Consider the following 13,485-nt stretch of genomic DNA (forward strand, 5'->3'; position numbering starts at 1 on the left):
TCAAAATAGGCAAGTTTCCATTAAATAAAATGAGTTTTTTAAAAAGTTTACTTTCCATATCATTTGAAGAAGGGAAATTATCATTTTAACAATATTCAAGTTTATTAAACAAATTTAAAAAGTATTAAAAAAATGTTTAACTTTCATTAGCTTCAAGGTTTATGTTGCTCCCAAATTTTGCATATAACTGAACTTTCAAATCTAACACCCGCTGAATTGATTCCACTCTGGATTCTAAGGCGTCAATTTCTTCTTGCAAATTTTTCTTTGCTTCTTCTAACATGTCTTGTGTTTTTTTCTGGAGAATGACTAATGAACACATCACCAATTTGATAAGGTATCATTAGGCAGTCGTCATCCGCAAGCATGATGTCCTCACAGGCATCTTCTAAATTCTGTAGTTGTTTCTTTTTTACGTCTATTTCTAACTTTAGCTCTGTGATTCTACTTGTATTCCTGGCAAATTTGTTTATCTTTAGCTGGTCTTCAAAAGTAACATTGCCATCTCCTGCAGCCGCCTTCTTCATGGTGGCCGCCATCTTGGGACTGCACCAGGGCGCGGGTGGGGGGCGCGGCGGCGCCTGGTCCCCGGGGCCCCCGCGCGCGAGCCCTGCCGGCCCAGGACGCCTGCGCAGCGCCGCCCGAGCCCCGCCTGAGAGCCCCGCCCTTATCCCTAGCTTTTTAATTCTTTTTTTTTTTTAAAGATTTTTTTTTTTAAGAGATTTATTTATGCATACAAGACCTGGGGTACAGGCCAGAAGTGTGGGGGGTGAGAGGATTCACCAGACACAGAGTGGGGAACAGAACAGGCAGATCGACTGAAACACATTGTTGAGGGGAGCAGTGGCGAATCAGGAGAGGTCTGCCATGCCCTGGCTGGGGATTGAACTCGTGCTGCAGAGGCTGTGGATTGCTTCATAGGTTGTGTCTTAACCCCTTGCACCACCAGGGAGGCCCTAATGTGATTATTGATGCAGAGTTTAAATCTGCCATTTTCTCTTTGTCTTGACTGTTGATCTCTCTCTTTTTTTTTTGTCTTTTGGAGTGAATTTTTTTTTTTTTTAAGATATTGTCATTTTTTTTTAATTTTTTTTTATAGAGGCATGTTTATTTATTTGTTTATTTGTTTGTTTGTTCTGTTTATACATGCACTGGGTACAGTCAGAAGCGCGGGAGGGTGAGAGAATTCACCAGAGCCAGAGCAGGGAACAGAACAGGCAGAAGGACCGAAGTACACTGCTGAGGGGAGCAGCTGGCGGCAGGAGAGGTCTGCGCGCCATGTGGGACCCTCCTCCGGTGGCCGGGGAGCAGCCGGGGATCGAACCGGCGCCGCAGAGGCCGCGGGCAGGTTCGCAACCCAGCGCTCAACCGCTGCGCCACCGGGGAGGCCCTGGAGTGAATATTTTTTAATGATTCCATTTTGTTTCCTTTAATAGTTATAACTTAATAATTACAACTCTTTGTTGTGATATTCTAATGTTTGCTTTAGAGTTTATATTATACATGTATAACTTACAGTTTACTTTCAGGTGAAATGGTGAGTTTTTCACTAATTTTCTAGCTTTCAATTGAGAATGTAGTACTATGTCACTTAAGGCTGGTAACTTATTTGGACTTGGGAGTTGGATCCACCTGAATTTGAATCCTAGCGTGCTGGTTACTTGCTGTAGGATTGCTGATTCTCTTCCCAACTGTAAACTGGAGTCAAATTGGTTCATAGTTATTTGTGACAGAAGCATTTAAAATGCTAACTGACACACAGTAAAGCACTTTGATTGGTAGCTACTTTTATTTAAAGACCATGTTGATGTTCATATCTTGCAGATTCTAGCTATCTTGGCATCATTCTGCTTCTTACACCACCCAAAAGTACTTATTACTTTTTTAGATTAGTTACTGGTCTCCTACTCTTCTGCTTTTACCAATTTTAATCAGTCCTCCTGCCAAATTAACCTTTCTCCAATGTAACGCCAATCATATCACATCATTTCTGTGTTCAAAACTATTTCCACCTGATTGCTCGTTTTCTCAGAATTAAGGGCAGACTCTTCTTTCTGACAAGTAACGTGACTATAGTTGTCTACAATTTGTATTTCCATTCTTTTTTCCCTCTGTTCTTAATTTTAACTCTATATAGTTTAGTCAAACTGCATTTTTCTTTCTTCCCCAAATATGTATTATAATTTGATGTCTCTGAATTTCTTGTAGCTGTTTTGTATGTCTGTGAAAAGTTTTAAGAGCAAGTATGTCTGAAAAAAAATAACCTTTGTACCAGTGTTCACCTGTTGTAATGCTTTGCATCTTTGAAGGCTCTCATCAAATACCATATTTCATGAAACTTTTCCTGATACCTAGCTGGTTGTGATCTTTACAGCTGCTGCGTTTCTGCAATCAGCCTATGCTTTTCTTACATCACTGGCCTTGTACTACCTTGGGTTATACAGGTCTAGATTCCTCGTTAGAGTTCTCATGCCAAAAAGACTGAAAACTCTAGTGGCTCTGGTGGGCAGAGTAATATCCCCCAAAGGTGGTCAGAACGTAATCCCTGCGACCTGTGAATATTTTATCATACGTTGCAAAGATGACTCTGTAGAGGTGAATAAATTAAGGCCCTCGAAATGAGAACATTGACCTGGATTATCCAATTGGGCTTAATATAATCAGTGAGGATTTTTATAAGGGAAAGAAATGAGTGCCAGAGAAGGTACGATGGCAGAAGTGATGGGTAAAGGTGATGGGCTTGCTTGCCGTGAAAGTGAAAGAAGGCAAGGAGCCTAGGAGTGTGGACAGTCTCAGAACACTGAAAAAGCAAAGAACAGATTCTCCCATCCATCCTGTAGATAGAAACCAGTCCTGAAGATATGTTGGCTTTAGCCTAATGAAACTTCTGATTCCAGAAGTAAGATGATATGTACTATGCAAACCACTAAGTTTGTGATAATTTGTATAATGGTGGTTTCAAACTAATGAAGTGATAAACCCTGACTGAACTGAATCGAGGCTATGTATAGCCTTTAATTATGCCTGTTAGTGTGAATATTCAGGTATTTCACTATAGAAATTTCGCTATAGAAATAATGTTTGTCATATGATGCTGACCTAGCCTTTGATGAATGGGTTTTTCATAAACAGTATATATCTGAAACAGTATATATCTGACATCTGAAAGATTCTGTATTCTAAAATACCTGTCTCTAAGAATTTCAAAAAGAAGGGTACTAAATCTGTCTCTTTCCCACTACAAAATTATAAGGTATGTGAGGGCAGAAACTGAGAGTTATTGTTTATCTCTGTGTCTCCCAGTATAATGACTGATAAGTAATAAGTGTGAAAATATAATGAATTGACCTTAAGTTTCTGTATCCACTGTGGAATCTATAAACCTGTGGGAGGTATGGAAGCTTCCCAGATCACCTCAGATCCTAGGGAGAGAGATAAGACATGTATTGGCTCATGATGAGCATAATAGCATAAGTGACACAAATATTTTAAGAATAGGACTGAAGCAATCTGCAAAAGTTCCACCAAAGTGGTTATTTTTTTTAGTTCTAACAATGACTACCATTTGTATAGCACCTAATGTGGATTATTAAATTCCCACAAAAACCATATGATTAAACAGATGCTAAGAGATGTTTAGTAATTCTCAACAGTAAAGGTGAAAAGTTTGAGACTGGGTCATTCTTTGAGGAAAGAATGTCATGCAGGGGCCTCCATGGTGGCACAAGGGGTTAAGTCTCAGCACTAGCAAGCTATTGCCAGCCACTGCAGCATGAGTTCAAGCCCCGGCTGGCCAGGGAGCAACCCACATGGCATAGCAGACCTCTCCTGTCTCACCTGCTGCTCCCCTCAGCAGTATATTTCAGTAGATCTGCCTGTTCTGCTCCCCACTCTGTCTCTGGTGAATCCTCTCACCTCCCACACCCCTGGCCTACATCCAGCTCTTGTATACATAAATAAATCTTAAAAAAAAAAAAAAAAGAATGGCAGGCAATGCAATGGTAGGCACAGAATATTTTAGAATTCTCTTCTCTTTGTAAATATAGCTCCATAATGTAGTCAATCTAAAATACAATTATTTGTAGATTAAAATGTTAACTGTTAGTCTCTCTAATTGTAGGGATTTGGAATGATTTTAATTTCACATACGTGAACATTTTTCAAATTTTCTTCAAGAAATGCATCTTGTCAGTGTAGTGGGCAACAATAAATATTATTTTACAAGATTAAAAGACAGGTGCGTTGTTTCTGATTATAGTTGTGAAAACATTTGATGCTAACTACTATTTAATATGGTTTTTTTTAAATTAGTGAGCTACCTAAATTTAGTTCATTATACCAGTTTCTATATCATACAGACATGTAATTCCACTTTAAGTAACTGACTTTAGAAATTCCTTCTTTTTAACTGCCTGCAAACAACCATTAGTAGAAAATTTGTTTCAACATAGTTATTGCTTTTATGCCAGAAGCAGTATAATTCTGTCTTTGGAATTACACTGTACTGAGTTTGGAAATTAGTGGATAAATTCCACTTCTATATATTTTAACAACCTCATATTTAACCTGAAAAGTGCTCCTGCAGAGAAAACCATATTACAAAAAGTCATACTAGCAGTGATATGATTATCCCTGTGTTTCCAAACAGCAAACCACTAATCCTGGATCCTCTGTGCACATAGGAAGTAGGTTTTATTTGTTGGATAATTAATAAGATAAAATGATGGTAACACCAGGTACTTATTTTTAAGTAATAAATTTTATTTTCATGTTGCATTTTGCTCCTGGAGATCTTTTCATTTTCATTCCTGTGGTGAATTCAGTTTTTCCCATCTTCTTTCACTGTCTGTTACTGTTCGAGAACAACCAATATGGTGCCATACAAAAGGCAAACGGTGATTATTTTTCAAAAGTATTCAACTGGGGGCCTCCCCGCTGGCGCAGCGGTTGAGCGCTGGGTTGTGAAGCTGCCCACAGCCTCTGTGTCGCCGGTTCAATCCCCAGCTGCTCCCTGGCCACTGGAGGAGGGTCCCACATGGCACGCAGACCTCTCCTGCCGCCCACTGCTCCCCTCAGCAGTGTACTTCGGTCCTTCTGCCTGCTCTGCTCCCCGCTCTGGCTCTGGTGAATTCTCTCACCCTCCTGCGCTTCTGACTATACCCAGTGTTTGCATAAATAAATCTTTTAAAAAAAAAAAGTATTCAACTGTAGCAAGCAGAATGTTAAGTTTTGGGACAGCGATGACTGAAATGTAGTTTGTAATCATGGTAATTACAGCCTAGTATGAAGATAAAACAAACAAACTAGTAAATATACATATGTAAATTGAAAATGTGCTATAAAGGGAAACCAGTAGGATTCCGTAATAGATTAATAGGTATGAAAGTCCTTTTGAGCCTTGAAAAATGAAAAGGAGCCAGTGATGCCAAGAGGAAATAATGCATAAAAAGGCCCCACAGAGGAAGAGCTTGGTATAATAGGGAAGAGAGCAATGTGAGTGGAACAGTACGAAGGGCTCAAGGTGAGGATGGAAAGGTAAGCAAGACATCTAGGCTGTGGTGAAGGGATTGCATTTAGGATAGAGAAACTATAGTGAAGGGTTTTAAGCAGGAGAAATAACATGATGAGACTTATATTTTAAAACTACCACTAATTCCTCAATAAGAGAAGAGAGACCAAAAGGTGTCAGTAATAGTCTAAGTGAGGGATGATAGCAACTCGAGATAAGGTTGTATTAATGGGCATGGAGAATAGTGGATAGACTTGATAATATTTTGAAGGTTAAGTCAATGAAGTGGTGGGGGTAAAAGTGGGTGATGAGTAGAGGGACAATCAAAATGACTGACAGATTTCTGATTTGGATAATTAAATGTGTATTTGAAAGTATCTTAATATATCTAGTGATTTGATTTATTGTGGTTGGTATTTTTATTAGCTATTCCAGCATTTTAATATAAAAAGGAATTATTTCCATTAAAATAATAGATCCCATCTACCACATGACCCAACAATTCCACTCTTAGGAATCTATCCAAAGAGCATAAAAGTGCTAATTTGAAAGGAAACCTGCACTCTTATGCTTATAACGACACTATTTACAATAGCCAAGATATGGAAACGACCTAAATGCCCCAGAACAGATAGGGGATCAAGAAGAGATGGTATATATATAGAGAGAGACTAGAATCCAACTCAGTGATCAAAAAAGATAAACTCATGCCATTTGTGGAAACTTGGATAGAACTGGAAGGGGTTATTTTAAGTGAAATAAACCAGAAGGAGAAAGAAAAATACCATATGGTTTCACTTATATGTGGAATATAGAGAAACCAAACAAAGGACCAGACAAAGACAAACTTTAAGACAGACCCTTGAAAGCAGACTGTAGATCTGAGGCATTCAGGGGGGAGAGAAAGTAGGGGTGAAGGAAACTCAGTGGTGTTGTAAACAACTTGTTTAAGTTGATCATAGGCAACGTGTTAGGCTCAGTAGACTGTGCCAAACTAGTCAAGGAAACTTGACTTAAACTTACATCTCAAATTATAAGATAATATTTTGTTATGCAGTATTAGAGGCAACTTTGTGGAGGTATTATAGAACCACTAGAATCTTAAAATTTCTAGACAACATATGATGATCTAGTGGAAAAACCCATGAAATGGGTAGGATCTAGATAACCCACTTTCCAATTTTGACTCTGCTGTGTATAAGTAATAGTATTTTAGCTAGTATTTTAATTAGCCTAGCTAGGCTAATTAGCTAGACTAGCTACCTAAACTTCAGTTTCAGCGCATGTAAAGTAGGAATAGCTTCTCTCATGATAGGACTTTTTATAATGATTTACTGAAATGAATAAATTCATAACAGCATGCACAGATCTATGTATATAGCATTTAGCAAAGCATCTGGCACAAAATAAGAATTTTCTTTCTCTAAAAGACCTTAAAAGAATACACAACGGGGGGTGTTGCAGAATTGACCCCACTAAGCTGCTCTTGGACTCCTAAAGTCTTGACTTGCCACTTTACCACTTGGTAAAAGTGGTTTTGTGAGTTTTGAGTCTGGTCCTTAAGAGACAGGCCTTCTGTGTTTCCATATATAATCAAACCTAGGCTAGCCGGCTAGATGACAGGAGATCAGTTCAAAATAACTGATTCAACGCAGTAGAGTCATCTTAGACCAGCCAGTCCCCACTCTCCATGGCAGCTGGCTGCAGGCACGTGAGTGAGCCTGACCAAGTTAGCAGAACTGCCCATCTGAGCTTTGCCAATATTGTTGACTCAGAATTGGCTTATTTTAAGCTATTAATTTTGAAATGGTTTGTTATATAACCAAAGCCACCTAATAAGCTCAGTCTCCTTAATAACTTACAAATTATAGAAAAATAGCATTTATTGCAATGCTGTTATTTGCCAGGTATTTACATTTTTTTAAATATTTTTTTGTTTCTAATCCTTCAAACAACACATAATCATCACACAATATCTCCCTTATATCACATTGACCTGAAATCTGCTGTCTGCTGTGCCACTTTGCCTCTCAAATGAATTATTTAGAAATGTTTTGTCAACTACTTTAAGGTGTTTCTATAGGTCATTGTATAGGAAAGAAATGCCTATTTCCATAGGCAATATATATTCACTCAGAGTAGATGTTAAAACGGGGATATAAGGAGGCTAGATTGACATGCAGACCCCTGAGTCATAGTGCTTTTTACAGGTAGATAAGGCTTTCTAGCAAGTTGTTCAGGATGCAATAAAAACTTCAGTGAGCAGTTCTTCACTGTTCGTATTGCATTCTTATTACCTAATAAAAGATTTGAGTTTGTCACTATCTTGTGAGAAGTTGTCCGTTGAGGCAGAATTTTGTGCCATGTTACTTTATAGGTGATAAACCTTCCCAGTGTCTTCTCATATGTGCCTGCTTTCAAATAAAATACCCATCTAGTGGTTGTGATCAGATTAGTGATTTTGATTTAATTGAAGATAAAATAGTACAACTCATTAGTTTTACTCTATGCAAAAAAATAATTTCATTTTTTTTAGAAAAGGATTGTAGACTTGCTAACCTCTCATGGGATAAAAAAGCCATGCCAAACCGTAGTGACTTAACCATTTTGTTTATGATGCCATAGACCAGCAGTTTGGGCTGTCAAGGTCACTCATTTTACTGCAGTTATCTTGTACACCTCGTGGGCGCAAGAGGACCTCATACATGTATTTGACAGTTGGTTCTATTCTGGATATTGACTAGGCTATGTTTCTACAGACTTACTCAGTTTATCTGTGGAAGAACTCTTGTAGGAGATAGAAGATCTCTTGAGGCCTAGACTTAGAAATCTCACAATGTTACTTAACCCCAGAGGATATTGTCAAAACAAGTAGTAAAACCAACCCACACATAGGGAAACAATGTATTAAGAAGTTGCAAAGAATTTGTGGCTGTTTTTAATCTACCATAGGTCCTGAGGCACTTAAAGATTGCATAAAGTGGACAGTATATATGGGTAACAATGTACAATTATTTATGAAAATTAGCACACCAAATTGGCTTGGATTGTTTGGCAGAGCAAACAAGGGAGTCATATCCTTGGGAGAACGTGGGTAGTGATAAGAGGATGGAGACTATGGTTTTTACTATTCTGAAATGGCATAGGGTAGCCCAGAGAAGTGTTATTTGCAAGTAATAGAGTCTCACAAAAGAATAATTTCACAGTTTTTTATTTTTTATTAAGATTACATGCAAGTGAACTTTTAGTTTGAAAACTGAATCTCCTTTTTTCTATCCATCTTTATCTTTTGATACAAAAAATGGTGGTGGAAGTGTATCACTACCTTCTCACTTTAAAGCCTCTGAGATAATGTAATTGAGTGGACTTTCTGACTACTAAGAGTATAGATACAAGTGTTAGGGAAAGAAAAGGTTTGTGCACACCCCTCCAGAGGAGCACCGCTGCATTTCTGTAATACCATAGTCCAGCTGTTGCTGTCACTGTTTCAAGGACCAGATAAGGTCTGGCAAGTCTGAGAGGCCTGGGTAGAGTCTTACAGCTTCCCCCTACCTCCCTTATTGAAAAGAGGGTAGGAGGGTTAGTTACAATTAGTCTTGAAATCAGGAAGAGTGATGGGTGCAAGATATTATGCATAATTAAGAGGGACCCCGCCCCACCTAGAAAAGGAAAAAAAAACCTTAAAAACCCTACAGTGTTATTGCTCAGTGTAGCTCTTATACTCTCTGAGACTGCTGACAGCCTCTTGCAGTGTTCTGTCCTGTTGCTTCCTAATAAACTTTATGGCTGGCTTCATTCTGGTGCTTCATGAAATTCTTTATTTTTTTTTAATTTTATTTTTATATTCCCCATGCAATCGCGACCCCCTTATTTTGACCCCAACCCCTTCTTTCCCCGCCCCCCCATAGTGTGTCTCTGGTTCATAGTTGTTTGTTGATTTTGATTTTTTCTTTCTTATAGCTATTCTTTTTCCTGGTCCCTTATTTAGGTTTTCTAGAATCCTGCTATGAGTGAGACCATCCGGTATTTTTCTTTTTCTTTCTGGCTTATTTTGCTGAGCATGATCCCTTCCAGCTCCATCCATGTTGCTGCAAATTGCATGTGTTTATCTTTTCTGAATGCTGAGTAATATTCCATGGTGTATATGTACCACATCTTCTTGATCCAGTCATCTATTTTTGGGCATTTGGGTTGTTTCCAAAGCCTAGCTATTGTAAATAGTGCTGCTATAAACATAGGGGTGCAGGTGCTCTTTGGAATTAATGTTTCTGAGTCCTTTGGGTAAATACCTAGGAGTGGAATTGCTGGATCATATGGAAGCTCTATCTTTAGTAGGTTGAGGAATCTCCACACAGCTTTCCATAGTGACTGGACCAGTTTGCACTCCCACCAGCAGTGCAGGAGAGTTCCTTTCTCTCCACATCCTCGCCAACATTTGTTGTTGCTAGTTTTTTTAATATGTGCCATTCTCACCTTCATTTTGATTTGCATTTCCCTGATTGCAAGTGATGTTGAACATTTTTTCATATGCATGAAATTCTTTATTGAGAGACGCCAAGGACCCTTAGTTGTCGTGATCACAATACAAAAATAAATGACTAAGATGAATCTGCATTTTAATACCAGAATTGCTTTTTGTGTTATAATAAGGAACATAGAGTTGAACTTTGCCCCTGGTTCCTGGCACAGAGCTCTTAAAACTTTTGTATCTTGGAGTTTCAGTGTCTTTTTGCTAGTGTGATGACTGATGTAGACAAATTTTACAGATTAAGTACAACTAACAATATTTTTGCTAGTGACTGGGATTCCTAGATAGCTTCAGGATTGGGGGGGCGGGGTGGCCAGAAACATTAGAAGCTTGGAGCTTTCAGCTTTACTTCCTATCCTCCAATAAGGGGAGACAAGCTGGAGATTGAGCTAATCACCATTGGTTAGTGATTTAATCAATTGTGTGTGTGTGATGAAATCTCCACAAAATCTCCTAAATTATGAGACTTGGAGACCTTACATATCAGTGAACACATTGGGGTTGTGGAAGGGTGACAGGTCCAGAAAGTCTTGAAAATTATGCATTGACACCCATCCCATGCTCTAGTGTTTCTTTCATTTGACTGTTTCTGACTTGTATCTTTTATAATATACCAGTAATCATAAAGTACCTTCATGAGTTCCATGAATCATTCTAGCAAATGATCAAACCTGAGGAGGAGAGTTATGGGAACCGTGGATTTATAGCCTGCTGGTGAGAAGTATGGGAAACCTGGTGCTACTGACTGGGGCATCCAAAGTGGGGGCAATCTTGTGTGAATGAACCAGTGAAATTGAGTTTCTGGTGGGTAATTACTGTCAGAATTGAACTGACTTGTAAGACACCCAGGTGGTGTCCGCAGAGAGTTGAAGAATTGCTTGGTGTAGAAAATCCATTCATTTGTTGGTCAGAAGTGCAGTGTGAGTAAAAACAGATCGTAGTTCTTCTGTTCTGCTGAGTCTTAAAAACTACCAACCAAATTATTGATGATGTTAAAGACCACGTGAAGATTCAGCAAAGCACTTTTCTGCAAGCATGTACATAATGGATTCTGTGAGCATTCAAAATAATAGTTCATAAAAGGGAAGGAGGCAGAAACCCAGAATACCCTTTATTCAAATATTTTCCTGTAAAATGAAGGAAAGTAAAATTAAGATAGGGTAACCTTTTTTTTATTATAAATTTTATTTTTTTATTCCCCATACAATTGCAACCCCCCTTATTTTGACCCCAATCCCTCCCCTCCTGCCCCCGACCCCCCATAGAGTGTCTCTGGTTCATAGTTTTTTGTTGATTTTGATTTTCACTTTCTTATAGTTATTCATTTTCCTGGTCCGATAGGGTAACCTTTTATCTTCTTTCTTAATGCAGGCATTTATGACTAAGTCTCCCACTTAGAACTTCTTTTGCTGCACCCCATCCATTTTGGTATCTTTTGTTTTCATCTTTGTTTGTCTTAAGATATTTTCTAGTTTCCTATTTGATTTCTTCTTTGACCCATTAGTCATTCAGGAGTTTTTTAAAAGCTCTACTTGTTATAATTATTTTACTCTTCACAAAAGATCTTGAGGGTAGGTGGTGTTATCCCCATGTTAAAGACAAGCATTGAAATATAAGGAGTCTCGGGCCTCCCCGGTGGCGCAATGGTTGAGCCCTGGGTTGCGAAGCTGCCCGCAGCCTCTGCAGCGCCGGTTCAATCCCCAGCTGCTCCCCGGCCACCGGAGGAGGGTCCCACAGGGCGCGCAGACCTCTCCTGCTGCCCGCTGCTCCCCTCAGCAGTGTACTTCGCCCCTTCTGCCCGCTCTGCTCCCCGCTCTGGCTCTGATGAATTCTCTCACCCTCCTGTGCTTCTGACTGTACCCAGTGCTTGTATGAATAAATAAATCTTCTAATAAATAAATAGATTGATACTTGGAGAAATTAAAAAAAAAAAAGAAAAGAAATACAAGGAGTCTCACAGACAGTAAATAATAAAGGTGAGAAGGCACTAAAATAGTCTCGTGTGGTGAAAATAAAAATGATGTAATTTAATGGGAATTAGTTGTAAATGTCTTGAATATTTTAAAGGTCTTGAATATTTCACATTCCAGCAAAATAGCCTTAAACTTCAATAAAGGCTTATATGATATAAGTTTACCTTGGTATTTTCCTTATTACTATTATTTTAAAAATTCAGGTAAGACCTTAATTGATCATAGATTAGTTGTTTCATCAATGTATGAGTATAAGGAATTAACCACTTGTTGTTGATGGTATTAAATACTTTAATTCTTATGCTCTATGTAACTCATGAAATAGTTTCATTTTCCTTACCCTTCTAAGGACTTTTAGTGTACCTAGCTCAATAGACCTGTCTTAAGCAGTGTTGTAGTTAATTTATTTTTACTTTAAAATTCATATTAGGAGTTAAAATTAAACTCATGAAAAGATTTTTTAAATTAGAAACATTTATTGAGAGTTTAAGTTATTTTACCTTAAGAAATAATTGAGGAAATGCAGTCTTTAGTTTTCATACTCTAATATAATCTCTGTTTGCTTCATAATTGACAGTTTAATTGCTAGGGATCAGGAAAGTATATGCAGAAACCTAGAAATTTGTTTTGTTTTGTTTTTTTTACAAGCTGGCTAATTCAGTTAGTGTTATAACTAGATGGATTATATTATAGCTGGAAAATTGTTGTTTGTGTGATGATATCTTTACTTGTGACATAAGAAAACAGATCATCACTTTTAAAAATTAGTTAATTTTTTTAGCACAATATAACTTAACTTTCTTTTTAAGTAAAAATTTTCCACCCTCAAATAGGTAATGGTGAACTTTAACAGGTATTAAAATATCTCATAGATTCATTGTGTTTAGGGCCTTCCTGGTGACGCAGGGGTAAAAGACATCCACAGTGCTATCAAGCTATTGCCAGCCACTGCAGCAAGAGTTCGATCCCTGGCCAGCCAGGCAACCAGGGAGCAGCCCACATGGCTCAGCAGACCTCTCCTGCTTCACCGGTTGCTCCCCTCAGCAGTGTATTTCAGTCAGTCTGCCTGTTCTGCTCCCTACTCTCTCTGGTGAATCCTCTCACCACCCGCACCTCGGGCTTGCACCCCAGTTCTTGTACAGAAATAAATAAATCTTAAAAAAAAAATTCATTGTTTAGTATTTTATAATTGCTTTTAAGCAGAAAATATCATTTGCTCTATTAATAGGTACTGAAATGAACTTGATTTTGTTTTTGCTTGCTAAATAAATTATAACTAATTTTTTAATTAGTAACTAATTTTAATTATAACTAATTTTACTGATTAGAGTTTTTTTCGCTCTTTACCAATCTGACAAAAAAATTCCTACATTAGTTAACCCTAGGGTCCTTTTTTAAAAGTATCAGAAAATCAGACAGTTTTCTCGGGATTTAGGAGATGAAGTTATTAAGCTTTATTTTACTTTTTCCTACTA

General features: G+C 38.0%; 1 pseudogene across 1 annotated transcript; it reads right to left on the reverse strand.

The window, feature by feature from the left end:
• Positions 1–136: 136 nt before the first annotated feature.
• LOC311167374 (prefoldin subunit 4-like) lies at positions 137–1,342 on the reverse strand (annotated as a pseudogene). Its single transcript has one exon. The product of its transcript is annotated as a prefoldin subunit 4-like (transcript).
• Positions 1,343–13,485: the final 12,143 nt, after the last annotated feature.

This window comes from Talpa europaea, assembly GCF_964194135.1.
Source record: "Talpa europaea genome assembly, chromosome: 2".
NCBI lineage: Eukaryota > Metazoa > Chordata > Mammalia > Eulipotyphla > Talpidae > Talpa > Talpa europaea.